Source organism: Budorcas taxicolor, chromosome 19 (assembly GCF_023091745.1).
Source record: "Budorcas taxicolor isolate Tak-1 chromosome 19, Takin1.1, whole genome shotgun sequence".
In the NCBI taxonomy this organism is placed as follows: domain Eukaryota; kingdom Metazoa; phylum Chordata; class Mammalia; order Artiodactyla; family Bovidae; genus Budorcas; species Budorcas taxicolor.
The window spans coordinates 32,795,559-32,812,327 of NC_068928.1; positions in this window are offsets into that span (position 1 = coordinate 32,795,559).

Consider the following 16,769-nt stretch of genomic DNA (forward strand, 5'->3'; position numbering starts at 1 on the left):
GAATCATTCGTACCACCATCCCCACCCCATAATCTCAGCCAAGGCAGGTCAGTTTGGAAAGGACCGGAGATTCCTGAGATCTGCAGTCACAGCCGATGTTGCTTTATATAACTTGACAGGTTTGACTTTTTTGTCTTCAACTTTTTCTTTCCTGGGGCCACGCCACATAGCATGTGTTCAGTCGCTAAGTTGTGTCTGACTCTTTGCGACCCCGTGGACTATATCCCACCAGGCTCCTCTGTCCATGGGATTTCCCAGGCAAGAATACTGGAGTGGATTGCCATTTCCTCCTCCAGAGGACCTTCTTGACCCAGGGATCGAACTCGCATCTCCTTTGTCTTCTGCATTAGAAGGCAGATTCTTTACTGCAGAACCACCTGGGAAGCCCGCTAGATAGCATACAAGATCTAAATTCCCTGACCAGGTATCAAACCCAAGCCCCCTTCAGTAGAAGCACTGGACCGTCAGAGTGAGAGTGAAAGTGAAGTCAATCCGTCGTATCCCATTCTTTGTGACCCCACGGACTGGAGCCTACCAGGCTCCTCCATCCATGGAATTTTCCAGGCAAAAATACTGGAGTGGGTTGCCGTTTCCTTCTCCAGGGGATTTTCCCAACCCAGGGATCGAACTCGGGTCTCCGTCATTACAGGCAGACACTTTACCGTCTGAGCCACCTGGGAAGCCATCAGGGTGGTCCCTTCTTTTCAATTTTTAAAGGGACCCAAAATGTAAGGATTTAAGTAATAGGACAGCCCTTCATCCCTTCCCACCTCTTAGAATAGGAGGGACACAGTTGAGAACAAGATCTGTGTCTCTGACCTTTTGTATATGACCTTCTCCACTCCAGGAGAAGGGTTTAGGAGGTGGGCCTAGTGGCGATCAGGAGGGTCAGGAAGAACTTGTCCCTTTCCACATAAAACTAAGCAGACAGCCCTCTCGGGCTGCACAACCTGCCCAGGGGCTCCTAGAGATGGCTGGTCTCTTTAGCCACTTATTAAGGTTTTCCTAGATATGATGAGGGCTTCCCATGTGTCTAAGTGGTAAAGAATCTACCTGCTAACACAGGAGACATGGGTTCGATCCTTGGGAAGATCCCCTGGAGAAGGAAATGGCTACCCACTTCAGTATTCTTGCCTGGAGAATCCCATGGACAGAGGAGCCTGGTGGGTTACAGTCCGTGAGGTCACAGAGTTGGACAGGACTGAGCGACTAAACAATAAGATGCGGTGATGGGTTTCCTCCAGGTACACAGATTGGCTGATTTAAGCAACAGAAGCTTATCTTCTCCCGATCCGAGAGGGCAGAATTTCAAGATCGAGGTCTGAGCAGGGTTGGTCTCTCCCGAGGCTCTCTCCTTGGCATGCAGATGGCCGTCTTCTCCCGTGTGTTCACATGACCTCCCCTCTGTGCACACCTGTGTCCAGATCTCCTCCGTTTATAAGGACAGCAGTCAGATTTGGATGAGGGGCACCCTCATGACCTCTCTCTTACCTTAATTCCCTCTTGGAAAAGCCCAGTCTCCAAATTTAGTCACATTCTGAAGGTTAAGACTACAACATATGAATGGAGGGGACACAATTCACCGCGTAACAGATGCCAGAGGATAAGACGTGAGCATTTAGCTCCTTAGGAGAAAGATGGGGATAGACAGCAGATGAAGCATCTACCAGATGGGCATCACAGAACCAGGATATTCCAAGGCATCTGGCCCCCATCTGTATCTGTTCTACAGCTCCCCCGTGCCCAAGGATTTCTCCAGATACACTCAAGGGATTTGGAACGTTAATGGAACAGAGACAGAATGGGATGGGGATGATCTGGTTCGCCCCTGAGATTAGCGTTGGGGTAAGTCCAAGTCATGGCACCACCCCCCGGCCATGGCTCTCCACCCATGTGAGTTCTACAGGATCCAGATAAAAGCAAATAAACCAAGAAGTCCTGCCTAGTGTAGGAGGACAGGCAGGCAGTAAAAATCTATGTCAGGCACAGCTCTGTTTTTTGTCAACATGTACAGAGCATGCATGTCAAGATGGCCTAGACACGCTCCTTTTCAGCAACATGAAGGTTCTTCTCCCCTCTCCACTGGTGAAGACACCCAAGAAGAGGTTTCCCTGAATTTCATTCCATGGGTTTTTCCCTCATCATTCTATTTATTTATTTATTTTTGGCTGTGCTGGGTCTTCGTTGCTGCACGGGCTTTTCTCCACTTGCAGCGAGTGGGGGCTACTCTCTAGTTGCAATGCTCAGCCTTCTCATTGCAGTGGCTTCTCTTGTTGCAGAGGTTCTAGGGTGCTTGGGCTTCAGTAGTTGCGGTTCCTGGGCTCTAAAGCACATGTTCAGTAGTTGTGACACAAGGGCTTAGTCTCCACGTGGCATGTGGGATCTTCCTGGATCAGGGATTGAATCCGAGTCCCCTGAATTGGCAGGTGGATTCCTCACCACTGAATCAGCAGAGAAGCCCCACTTCATGGCTTTAAATCTCCAGGTGGGAGGGAAAGGAGATGACTTCTCCTGGCCCAGATCATTCCTGGAATTTTAACAAATAGGGTTGCTTTCCTTTCTTTCTCTAGATGACCTGGTTCTGGAAACTGAACTGGTCTACTCACATGCCAGGAGCCTCTGATTTTTCTGGGAAGGAGGAGGGGAGGTAACTGCCCGGCCCGACCTGTTCCACAACCTTGGGTGCCAATCCAAGGGCACTGAGCCAGCCTCTCCCTCACGAATGGTCACCTTGCCTGCTCCTTCTCTCCTGCTGACCCAGAGGGCAGCCCGCACGCTTGGTGCCCATTGGAGTCCTGAGCCAGCAGACACTCCACAGCAGCATGGAGAACAGGACACCTGACATTCCGATGCCAACCTGACCCGGGAAAATCATTTGTCCTGTCTCAGCCTCAGTCTCCTCATCTGTGAAGTGGGCAGGCTGGCAAAGCCAAGGCCAGTAAACATATTCCTGGCTTGGCTCTCGGGGCAACTGTGCTGCTATACCTGAGATCTGCCCAAGCTTGTGGGAAAGAGCACTTGTGGTCTAGTTGAGACATCTGGCCTGGGCTCAGGCCTGGAGAACGCTGACCATCTGGAGGCCCCGGCCCTCTAAGGACCACGAAATCCACCTCAACTTCTAAGTCCCCTTCACTGCCGGGCTGGATGCAGCTTCTTCCAGACAACACTGCTACCTGAGCTCCAACCTGACCTCCCAGGGCTGTAGCGCATCTCATCATGCCCCAGGCCCCCTGGTGCAATGCTCCAGCACCTCAAGATTGGGGCTAATGTCCCATGTGTCTCCTAAGCCCAAATTCCCTACTGACCCAGCTTGCCACAGTCACCCCCCCTCTCTCCCCTGTGCCCCGGGTGCCCCAATATTCTTAGTCACAGTTCCCCACTTCCCTGCCTTAACTGAAGCTCATGTGTGCTAAGCCTCTTCAGTCATGTCCAACTCTCTGTGACCCTGTGGATTGTAGCCCTCCAGACTCCTCTGCCCATGGGATTCTCCAAGCAACAATACTGGAGTGGAGCGCCATGCCCTCCTCTAGGGGATCTTCCCAACCCAGGGATCGAACCTGCATCTCTCATGTCTCCTGCATTGGCAGGCGGGTTCTTTACCAAGCTTGGCTTTTCCCAAAAGTGCTGTTTCTCCCACTGACCCCCTCCCCTTCCCCAGACCCCTGCCATATCTCAGGCTGAGGTGGAAGTCCCCCATCACGAAGTCCAGACCACCCTCCAGCCCTCTCATCACACCTGCTCCTTTGATGTCAGATGGAACCCCACATATTTTTCTGGGCTCCAAAATCCCTGCAGATGGTGACTGCAGCCATGAAATTAAAACAAACGCTTACTGCTTGGAAGGAAAGTTATGACCAACCTAGACAGCATATTAAAAAGCAGAGACATCACTTTGTCAACAAAGGTCCATCTAGTCAAGGCTATGGTTTTTCCAGTGGTCATGTATGGATGTGAGAGTTGGACTATAAAGAAAGCTGAGCTCCGAAGAAGTGATGCTTTTGAACTGTAGTGTTGGAGAAGACTCTTGAGAGTCCTTTGGACTGCAAGGAGATTTAACCAGTCCATCCTAAAGGAAATCAGTCCTGGGTGTTCACTGGAAGGACTGATGTTGAAGCTGAAACGCCAATACTTTGGCCACCTCATGTGAAGAGCTGACTCATTTGAAAAGACCCTGATGTTGGGAAACATTGAGGGCAGGAGGAGAAGGGGACAACAGAGGATGAGATGGTTGGATGGCATCACCGACTCAATGGACATGGGTTTGGGTGGACTCCAGGAGTTGGTGATGGACAGGGAGGCGTGGCATGCTGCGGTTCATGGGGTCGCAAAGAGTTGGACACGACTGAGCGACTGAACTCGACTGGACTGGAGCCCCACAACTCCACCCTGTCCTGTCTTCCACACCAGCCTCTGACCATTCAGCCTCGCATAATACTAATGTTTTTCTTCTTCACAAAACAAACATAATTTCCTTCTTCCCTCAATCACATCTGCCATCGGGGTCCTCAGGGCCAAGCTGCAGCTTGGTTTTCCTTTCTGGAATTGAGGGAGGTTTCCTTCCCAGAATTTGAGCCCCGGTGGTAGGAAATGAGTCGGCAGGTAGGTAATGGTTAATCTTTCATGAGTGACTCTGTGATGAATAACCCCACAACCTGACACTCTCCCTCAGGGCCACATGAACAGTAGCGCCAACACACCCCTTCCTGGTTTCTGGGTTTAAGGTCATCCCCCTGGGGGAAGAACTCAAGAGGAACTTTCTCCACCCGAAGACTCTTGTCTGGCAGTTTCAGGATAAGGAAGCCTCTCAGCCTTTTCCCTAAAGAAACAGCTTCCAAACTCTCACTGAGGACTTCCTGGGTGGTCTAGGGGGTTAAGAACCTGCCTGTCAATACAGAGGGCGTGGGTTCGATCCCCGGTCTAGGGAGATCCCAAATGCTTCAGGGAGACTAAACCCATATACCACAACTACTGAAGCCCATGTGTCCGAGAGTCTGTGCTCTGCAACAAGAGAAACCACCACAGTGAGATGGCCGTAGCCCCCATCACCACAACTAGGGAAAGCCTGCACACAGCAACAAAGACCCAGTGCAGTCAAAGACAAAATAAGTAAATAAACACATCTTTTAAAAACAATCTCACTGAATGTTTCTCATCTTTGTCTGCTGAGCTGTGATTTATAAACCTAGCTAATACCTGTCTGTCAAAAATTAGAAAGGGGACTTCCCTGGTAGTCCAGTGACTAAGACTCCACACTCCCAATGCAGGGGGCCCAAGTTCAATCCCTGGTCAAGGAACTAGATCCCACATGCCACACTAAGCGTTCGCCTGTCCCAACTAAAGATTCCACGACAGCAAAGATGGAAAATCCTGTGTACCACAACTAAGACCTGGCGCAGCTCAATAAATAAATATTTTTCAAAAAGAAATTAAGAAAAAGCAGGCATCAGACTGAGATAAATAAGGATAATATAATAAACAATTATACATCTGAATTTGACCCATCTCTAGGGATAATACTTAATTGAGGCTGTGTCCTTTCCCCTTTTCTGGAACTGCCAGTCTTATCTTTAATAAGTGGGGTAGAGTTATCTGGAAGAGTTACACCAGTCCTCCAAACTCACTTTGCAGCTTTTCTGGTGAAATCCCAGGGTCTGAGAACCACAGAGGTGGTTCTCCAGACACCAGCCCAGACTTCTCCTGCCACCTGGGGATGTGGGTCCAGTGGACTTTCCAGCCTATGGTCACCATCAGCAAACTGGTCCCCAGCCCTGCCTTTCTCTCAAGATGAAAAGACTTAGATCATTCTGGTAATCTGCAAACTAAAAGAACAAACTGAAGAAGAGAATAGACTCAAAGAGTCTTTGCTCTCAGTCTCAGAGCTGGATGGCTGTGACTACCCCAGCCCCTCCCCAGCCTCACCCCCAAGCCCCTGGTCCCTTGGTGGGGTAGTGACTGTTCCACTTGGGAAGGAGGGGTGGTCCCGGGGTGCTGCACATGCTTGCTCTTCACAAAGATGGGGGACACACATGTTGGTTCAGGAAATAAGACTGTGAACCCGACAGGGTGCTCTGGCTTGCTCATGAGCACCTACCACAGAGCTTACAAAACTCATGCTGATGGACAGAGAAAACCGGCCGAAATCAGCTTTCACTGTGCCTGGAGTGACAGACCTCCTCCAACTTAAGGAAGCACATGGATCACTTCCTGCCTCTTCCACAGAAGGTCTGGCCCTGGGCTGTTTCCAGGTCACTCTTGTTTGCCCATGAGGTGTGGTCACAGTGCACCCCTTGATCAGCAATCCTCAAGCCACCCAGGCTCTCAGGGCCATAACTAGCTGCTGGACCTGCCAATAACTCCCATGGGAGCTTTCAATGCCCTGGAAACAGGGAGCCCAGGATCCAGGCCACACACTCCAATCATTCCTCATACATTCCAGACATACATCCCAAGAGCATAACGCTTTATGTGGCAGGTGGCTACCATATGCCTTAAACTGTGCCCTGTCCAACCTACATAACAACTCTAAGAACCATGTGAGAAAACCCAAAGTAACTACACAAACTAAATGCTAGTCCCCTTCACAGCTTAGGCATAAAACAGCCAAACAACCTATTCTGACCAAATGAGTAAATCTTTTAAAATATAGTACAAATGCTCTTTCCCACCCTGGGGATGGAAGATGGGCTCCAACTGTGACTCACCCCAGAGGTCCCAGGACAGCTGCAGCTTTGGCCAGTTTCCTGGACCTGGGACAGCTGCACAGCCCCCAGTCAGAACAGGCTGGGGCACCACACATTCCAAGGAGCCCTGTTCACTTTCATAAAGGTATTTCAGGCCAAGAAGCCTTTCTGGGACTTCCCTCGTGGTACAGTGGATGGGAGTCCACCTCCAATGCAGGGGACACAGGTTCCACCCCTGGTTCGGCAGGATTTCCATATGCCGTGGAACAACTAAGCCCGTATGCCACAACTACTGATGCCTTCACGTTCTAGGGCCCGCAAGCCACAACTACTGAACTGTGTGCTGCTACTACTGAAACCCACACGCCCTAGGGTGCATGCTCTGCAACAAGAGAAGCCACCACAATGAGAAGCGCTCGCACCACAAGGAAGAGTAGCCCCTGTTCACCGCAACTAGAGAAAGCTCATGCAGAGCTTCACAAAGACCCAGAGCAGTCAAAAATAAAATTTAGAAAGTTTTTTAAAAAAGAAGTCTATCTGTTTACCTCACCTGAACAGTATGAAAGAATGTAGAGCGAGGGCCTGTTCCAGGAAGGGAAATGTCACCAGAGATAACTACAGTGAGAACTAGGTGTGGGACAGGGAGGAATCCAGCTGAGTCTGTTTGCTGGAATTCCACTCAGCATCCTATTGACTGCACTGGCCCAGCAAACACTTGTTTATCAAACATTCACTTTTCCATCTTCTTGTAAACTGACTTCCTTCCCTCTGAAATCCCAAACCACTACCCACAACATCCTCTTTTTGTCTTTAACTTAAAAGTGTTGGTCACTCATGTGTCTGACTCTTTGCAACCACATGGGCTATAGCCCGCCAGGCTCCTCTGACCATGAGATTTTCCAGGCAAGAATACTGGAGTGGGTTGCCATGCCCTTCTCGAGAGAGTCTTTCTGATCCAGGGATCAAACCCAGGTCTCCTGCATTGCAGGCAGAATCTTTACCATCTAAACCACCAGAGTTGAAGATGGTATTTAGAGTGAGGGTTTCGACCATTTTGGTAAGTTGCTCAGTTTTCCTGGGTGTCTCCCAAGTACAAGTATTGTTATTAAACTCGTACTTGATCTCCTCCTGTTAATTTGTCTCATTTAACTCTCACACCAGCCAGAAGAACCCAGATCAGTTCAGTTCAGTCGCTCAGTCATGTCCGACTCTTTTTGACCCCATGGATTGCAGCATGCCAGGCTTCACTCTCCACCACCAACAAACTCCCAGAGTTTGCTCTAACTCATTCATGTCCATTGAGTCGGTGATGCCATCCAATCTCACCCTCTGTCATCCCCTTCTCCTGCCTTCGATCTTTTCCAGCATCAGGGTCTTTTCAAATGAGTCAGTTCTTCACATCAGGTGGCCAAGGTATTGGACTTTCTGCTTCAGCATCAGTCCTTCCAATGAATATTCAGGACTGATTTCCTTTAGGATGGACTGGTTGGATCTCCTTGCAGTCCAAGGGACTTTTAAGAGTCTTCTCCAACAACACAGTTCAAAAGCATCAATTCTTTGGCACTCAGCCTTCTTGTATAGTCCAACTCTCACATCCATACATGACTACTGGAAAAACCATTGCTTTGACTAGATGGACCTTTGCTGGCAAAGTAATGTCTCTGCTTTTTAATATGCTGTCTTGGTTGGTCATAGCTTTTCTTCCAAGGAGCAAGCATCTTTTAATTTCATGGCTTAAGTCACTATCTGCAGTGATTTTGGAGCAAAAAAAAATAAAGTCTCTCACTATTTCCATTGTTTTCCCATTTATTTGCCATGAAGTGATGGGACCAGATGCCATGATCTTAGTTTTCTGAATGTTGAGTTTTAAACCAACTTTTTCACTCTCCTCTTTCACTTCCATCAAGAGGCTCTTTAGTTTTTTGCTTTCTGCCATAAGGGTGGTGTCACCTGCATATATGAGGTTACTGATATTTCTCCTGACAATCTTGATTCCAGTTTGTGCTTCATCCAGACCAGCATCTCTCATGATGTACTCAGCATGTAAGTTAAATAAGCAAGGTGACAATATACAGCCTTTCCCAATTTGGAACCAGTCGGTTGTTCTACATCCAGTTCTAACCGTTGCTTCTTGACCTACATATAGATTTCTCAGGAGGCAGGTCAGGTGGTCTGGTATTCCCATCTCTTGAAGAATTTTCCACAGTTTGTTGTGATCCACACAGTCAAAGGCTTTGGCATAGTCAATAAAGCAGAAATAGATGTTTTTCTGGAACTCTCTTGCTTTTTCAATGATCCAATGGATGTTGGCAATTGGATCTCTGGTTCCTCTGCCTTTTCTAAATCCAGCTTGAACAACTGGAAGCTCACAGTTCACATACTGTTGAAGCCTGGCTTGGAGAATTTTGAGCATTACTTTGCTATCGTATGAGATGAGTGCAATTGTGTGGTAGTTTGGGAATTCTTTTGCATTGCCTTTATTTGGGATTGGAATGAAAACAGACCTTTTCCAGTCCTGTGACCACTGCTGAGTTTTCCAAATTTGTTGGCATATTGAGTGTAGCACTTTAACACCATCCTCTTTTAGTATTTGAAATAGCTCAACTGGAATTTCATCACCTCCACTAGCTTTATTCATAGTGATGCTTCCAGATGTCTTCCTCACTGACGATGCTAAGATGGGGACAATAAATACGAGAGTTGGAGGAGAGCAAAGGTGATAAAAAGCGTAGATGAATGTAAAACGGGAGCAAGGGCAAAGGTGGGAAAGTTCAGCCTGAAGAAATCCAGACAGACGTCGAGGAGGACCTGCTCTGACTTCTTACCACACACCCTGGGTCTGTTCAGACTTCTGGGCTCTCTCCCCAGCATGACGTCTCAGTCCTGGAATCTCAAAGCTGGACAGACCACGTCCTAAGAAAACATGCACCAGGGACACTTCCTAGGTCAGGCAGGAGTCTCAGGATCTAGGTTGTTGTTTATTGTTCAGTCGCTAAGTGGTGTCTGATCAAGGCAGAATGTGCCTTAGGTCTGCAGCTCCGACCACAAACAGGCAAACAGGGCTTCCACTGACCCTGAGGTTATGTGCTCCCCTCCCGCTCTGGCTTCGTGTGGGTGCCTTCTGGATCGGTGTCAGGTTTGAAACTGGATTCTCCCTGGGACCCATCCTGACACCCATATGAACCTATCTTTTTGTTCCCTTGAACTGAGCATAGCGGTTTCTGAAGTTTCATCTTTGAAATAGTGTGGCTTCCTCTTAGGGACCAGGGAAAGGGTGTGCTCATTCTGCTCCCATAAACTAGAAACCCATGTGGACCCACAGGGCCAGGAACATCATGTCAGGCCCAGGCACAGAACACATGCCCTCCAGGGTTGCATAAGGGCGGTGGGGATTACTGATGTGAGCCGTGGAGACTTTAGTTCCGGAACCGCTGTTCATTCCAAAAAGTGAATGCATATGTTCCATAGAAAGTATATAAAAAGATCATAGGAGCTGGGTAGGACTGAAGGTCATCCACCCAACAAGGTTTGTTTACTTTTGCCAAGCTGTTCTATTTGCTTTTCTAACTCATTCAAAACCAGTTACTCATTATTTAAAGGCATGAGGAAGGATCACAATATATTAAGTTTCTTAAAGGTTATATAAAGTGGATTGTACACGAGGAGACTATGTCAAAAAGAACAGCTTTAGTATATGTGTGTCACTGCAGGAAACACAGGTTCCACCCCTGGGTCAGGAAGATGCCCTGGAGGAGGAAATGACAATCCACTCCAGTATTCTTGCCTAGAAAATCCCATGGACAGAGCAGACTGGTGGGCTACTGTCCATGGAGTCGCAAAGAGTCAGACATGACTGAATGAATGAGCAAGCAGACCACATCTACATGTAGACAGCAGGAATGAAGTTATTCCAGGTACTCCATCCGGAGATGCATGAAGTTCTTCCAGGTAGTTGTGCTTTCTACCTGGAATGTGCTTTGCCAAATTATCCAACTTTTAAAATAACAACTCATACCATACATTATCATAAAATAGTATTAATAACTTTAAAAAAATAAACCTGTTTGTCGACACGTCCCCTGTGGCAGCTCAGGGGTCATCTTCCAAGGAGAGATGTCCAAGAGTCGGGAATCAGAAGACAAGTCTGCACTCAACTCAGCCACTGGTTCATTAGCCTCTTTTGCATGTCATTTGTCATCCAATCCTTTAGTCTCTTCACCTGAAAAACAAGAGTAGGACTTGCTTTGTCTAACTCTCAGGGTTATTGTAAGATTCTAAATTTTAAATCAAGAGAGCGTAGCCGGTAACAGCACATTGTAAAGCAACTACATTTCAATAAAATAAAATTTAATAAGAAACAAGATAATGTAGTAGAAAACTGGATAATGACTAGACAGCCTTCAAAGGACACTCCCCCCCTTTCTCCTGACTGCCCCGTCTCACGGCCACTACTTTCCCTTCTGCTCTTCTTGCTCCTCTCCCTCTCCCTGGCTGTAAAGACAAGAAATTCTTGGCAGTTCAAGCCAAGATCACTTTCTCTCCCAGCTGATGCTCTGCCCTCAATGAGGACATCCCTTCCTTAACCTTCAGTTACCAAGTGGACAAGTTGACATCTCCAGCTCACACTTTCGGATCTGTATCTCCAACTACATTCTAAATATAAAAACTTGGGATGACCCTGGTTGTCCAGTGGTTACAACTCCACACTTCCATTGCTGTGGCCACAGGTTCAATCCCTGATCAGGGAACTAAGACCCTGTATGCCATGCACTGAGGCAAAAAAAAAAAAAAAAAAAAAATCACTCTAAAACCAGCACAAGATTAGATATAACAGAGTCAAAAATTAGACCCTGGGGATGCATGCATTTCATTACGATGGAAAGGAAGGAATGAAGTAATGAAGGTTGTTAGTTCAATTGGCTAGCTGTTTGACAAAATATCAAGTTTTATCCCTAACTCACCCCTTACTCTAAAAGGTCTTGTAGGTCTTCATAGAACCGTTCAACTTCAGCTTCTTCAGCATTACTGGGCAGGGAATAGACTTGGGTTACCGTGATATTGAATGGTTTGCCTTGGAAACGAACAGAGATCATTCTGTCATTTTTGAGACTGCATCAAAGTGCTGCATTTTCGACTCTTTTGTTGACTATGATGGCTACTCCATTTTTTCTAAGGGATTCCTGCCCACAGTAGTAGATATAATGGTCATCTGAGTTAAATTCACCCATTTCAGTCCATCTTAGTTCGCTGATTCCTAGAATGTTGACATTCACTCTTGCCATCTCCTGTTGGGCCACTTCCAATTTGCCTTGATTCGTGGAGAAGGCAATGGCACCCCACTCCAGTACTCTTGCCTGGAAAATCCCATGGACAGAGGAGCCTGGTAGGCTGCAGTTCATGGGGTCGCTAAGAGTCGGGCACGACTGAGCGACTTCACTTTCACACACTGTAGAAGGAAATGGCAACCCACTCCAGTATTCTTGCCTGGAGAATCCCAGAGACAGGAGCCTGGTGGGCTGCCGTGTATGGGGTCGCACAGAGTCGGACACAACTGGAGCGACTCAGCAGCAGCAGCAGCAGTGGACCTGACATTCCAGCTTCCTATGCAATACTGCTCTTTACAGCATCGGACCTTGCTTGCATCACCAGTCACATCCACAACTGGGTGTTGTTTTTGCTTTGGCTCCATCCCTTCATTCTTTCTGGAGTTATTTCTCCACTGATCTCCAGTAGCATATCGGGCACCTACCGACCTGGGGAGTTCATCTTTCAGTGTCCTATCTTTCTTCATTTTCATACTGTTCATGGGGTTCTCAAGGCAAGAATACTGAAGTGGTTTGCCATTCCCTTCTCCAGTGGACCACATTCTGTCAGACCTCACCATGACCCGTCCATCTTGGGTGGCCCCACACAGCATGGCTTAGTTTCATTGAGTTAGACAAGGTCTGTGTGATCAGATTGGCTAGTTTTCTATGATTGTGGAACAACAGACTGGTTCCAAATAGAAAAAGGAGTTTGTCAAGGCTGTATATTGTCATCCTCCTTATTTAACTTATATGTAGAGTACATCATGAGAAACGCTGGGCTGGAAGAAGCACAAGCTGAAATAAACATTGCTGGGAGAAATATCAATAACCTCAGATGTGCAGATGACACCACCCTAATGGCAGAAAGTGATGAAGAACTAAAGAGCCTCTTGATGAAAGTGAATGAGAAGAGTGAAAAAGTTGGCTTAAAGCTCAGTTTAGTTCAGTCACTCAGTCGTGTCCAACTCTTTGAGACCCCATGAATCGTAGCACGCCAGGCCTCCCTATCCATCACCAACTCCCAGAGTTTACCCAAACTCATGTCCATTGAGTAGGTGATGCCATCCAACCATCTCATCCTCTGTCATCCCCTTCTCCTCCCGCCCTCAATCTTTCCCAACATCAGGGGCTTTTCAAATGAGTCAGCTCTTCACATCAGGTGGCCAAAGTATCGGAGTTTCAGCTTCAACATCAGTCCTTCCAATGCACACCCAGGGCTGATTTCCTTTAGGATGGACTGGTTGGATCTCCTTGCAGTCCAAGGGACTCTCAAGAGTCTTCTCCAACACCACAGATCAAAAGCATCAATTCTTCTGCACTCAGCTTTCTTTATAGTCCAACTCTCACATCCATACTTGACTACAGGGAAAACCATAGCCTTGACTAGATGGACCTTTCTTGACAAAGTAATGTCCCTGCTTTTTAATATGCTGTCTAGGTTGGTCTTAACTTTCCTTCCAAGGAGTAAGTGTCTTTTCATTTCATGGCTGCAATCACCATCTGCAGTGATTTTTGAGGCCTAAAAAATAAAGTCAGCCACTGTTTCCCCATCTATTTGCCATGAAGTGATGGGACCAGATGCCATGATCTTAGTTTTCTGAATGTTGAGCTTTAAGCTAACTTTTTCACTCTCCTCTTTCACTTTCATCAAGAGGCTCTTTAGTTCCTCTTCACTTTCTGCCATAAGGGTGGTGTCATCTGCATATCTGAGGTTATTAATATTTCTCCCGGCAATTTTGATTCCAGCTTGTGCTTCTTCCAGCCCAGAGTTTCTCATGATGTACTCTGCATAGAAGTTAAATAAGCAGGGTGACAATATACAGCCTTGACGTACTCCTTTTCCTATTTGGAACCAGTCTGTTGTTCCATGTCCAATTCTAACTGTTGCTTCCTGACCTGCATACAGATTTCTCAACAGGCAGGTCAGGTGGTCTGGTATTCCCATCTCTTTCAGAATTTTCCACAGTTTATTGTGGTCCAGTCAAAGGCTTTGGCATAGTCAATAAAGCAGAAATAGATGTTTTTCTGGAACTCTCTTGCTTTTTTGATGATCCAGCAAATGTTGGCAATTTGATCTCTGGTTTCTCTGCCTTTCCTAAAATCAGCTTGAACATCTGGAAGTTCACGCTTCACGTATTGCTGAAGCCTGGCTTGGAGAATTCTGAGCATTACTTTGCCAGCTTGTGAGATGAGTGCAACTATGCGGCGGTTTGAGCATTCTTTGGCATTGCCTTTCTTTGGGACTGGAATGAAAACTGACCTTTTCCAGTCCTGTTGCCACTGTTGAGTTTTCCAAATTTGCTGACATATTGAGTACAGCACTTTCCCAGCATCATCTTTTAGGATTTGAAATAGCTCAACTGGAATTCCATCACCTCCACTAGCTTTGTTCGTAGTGATACTTTCTTTTTTTTTTTTTTCAGTCTCAGATACTTTTATTTTTAACACTAGAAATTACAAACACTGTCTGCATACAGGCATAAATTTGCAGTTGAACTAATGCAATGTAAAGTTTTCATTATGTTAAAAACTCAAATTCTAGAAGAATTAAGAATGTCTGCTCTTATTCCAATGTGAAGAGAAATAGAAAAATATGCACATACCAATGAAAAGGCTGCATGTGTGGCTACTTTAGAAACTAAAATATTTTTGTTAAATTCTTGTCTTTCCTCATTAATAATATCCATACCTTTACAAAAGATCCCCAAAATGAGGATTAAGAGTATTTAATCAATTATGAATCTGCCACTTTAGGTAGAGCTTTTCAATTAGCTCTCTCTCTTTCTCAAAGTGGATCATAACTCCAGAAAGGGGTTAGCAGTGGCTTTCCTGGGGGTGGGGTCTGCTGCTGCTGCTAAGTCGCTTCAGTCGTGTCCGTCTCTGTGCGACCCCATAGACGGTAGCCCACCGGGCTCCCCATCCCTGGGATTCTCCAGGCAAGAATACTGTAGTGGGTTGCCATTTCCTTCTCCAGTAGTGATACTTTCTAAGGCCCACTTGACTACACATTCCAGGATGTCTGGCTCTAGGTGAGTGATCACACCATCGTTGATTATCTGGGTCATGAAGATCATTTTTGTATAGTTCTTCTACGTATTCTTGCCACCTCTTCTTAATATCTTCTGTTTCTGTTAGGTCCATACCATTTCTTAAAGCTCAACATTCAGAAAACTAAGATCATGGCATCCGGTCCCATCAGTTCATGGCAAATATGGCAATCAGATGGGGAAACAGTAGAAACAGTGGCTGACTTTATTTGGGGGGGGCTCCAAAATCACTCCAGATGGTGACTGCAGCCATGAAATTAAAAGACACTTACTTCGTGGAAGGAAAGTTATGACCAACCTAGACAGCATATTAAAAAGCAGAGACATCACTTTGTCAACAAAGGTCCATTTAGTCAAGGCTATGGTTCTTCCAGCAGTCATGTATGGATGTGAGAGTTGGATTACAAAGAAAGCTGAGTGCAGAAGAATTGATGCTTTTGATCTGTGGTGTTGGAGAAGACTCTTGAGAGTCCCTTGGACTGCAAGGAGATCTAACCAGTCCATCCTAAAGGAGATCAGTCCTGGGTGTGCATTGGAAGGACTGATGTTGAAGCTGAAACTCCAATACTTCGGCCACCTGATGTGAAGAGCTGACTCATTTGAAAAGCCCCTGATGTTGGGAAAGATTGAGGGCAGGAGGAGAAGGGGATGACAGAGGATGAGATGGTTGGATGGCATCACCTACTCAATGGACATGAGTTTGGGTAAACTCTGGGAGTTGGTGATGGACAGGGAGGCCTGGCATGCTGCCGTTCATGGGGTCTCAAAGAGTTGAACATGACTGAGTGACTGAACTGAACTGAACTGATCACCACTTACTCAAAATCAAAATTCAGACAAAGCAATAATAAGCAAAACATATAAAGAGCTACTTCAAATTGATTTTTCTAAATTGAATAGAAAATTGGGAAATGTACTGATAAACATTAGAAAATATTTTAAAAGATATGAAAAAAAATCCAACCTCATAAGAATAATACAATAAAATATGAATTAAAGATAATCAAATATTGAGGACTTCCATGGCAGTCCAGGGGGTTAAGATTCTGCACTTCCAATGCAGCAGGCTCAGGTTCCATTCCAGGTCAGGGAACTAAGAGGCCATATGTCACACAGCACAGCTAAAAATTTAAAAAAAAAAAAAAAAGACAGTATTCAATACAGATATTAGATACTAATGGATACCAATATAGGTGAGACTATGGGGAAATGGATTCTCTCTGGCACTTTGGAGCACAAATCAGTGCTTCTGAGTCATCAAGATTCTACCTTTCATGCACTCTGACTCATCACATTTCTGGAAACCTATCCTGCAGCAATAGCAGGATAATCACAGAATTGCTTGCATTTGGAAGAAAGGAAAAAAAAAAACTGGTAAGAACTCAAGTGCCCATCAATAAGAATATATATAATCATAGTATTTATAATATAATTTTATATATAATATATAATAATATGTTGAGAGAAAAATGAGTTGTAAAAAGAAACAGTACAATACTGGTGACATGTGTGTGTACATACACATGTATACATACACAGACACACATACATGAGGAAAGATTCTGAATAGGTACACAGATTCAAACTCAATTCTTTTTTATTTTCGGCTGTTCTATTTTATTTTTACCTTCGTTGCTGTGCGCAGGCTTTCTCTAGTTGTGGTGAGCAAGGGCTAGTCTCTAATTGTGGTGTGCAGGCTTCTCAGTGCAGTGACTTCTCTTGTTGCAGAGCATGAG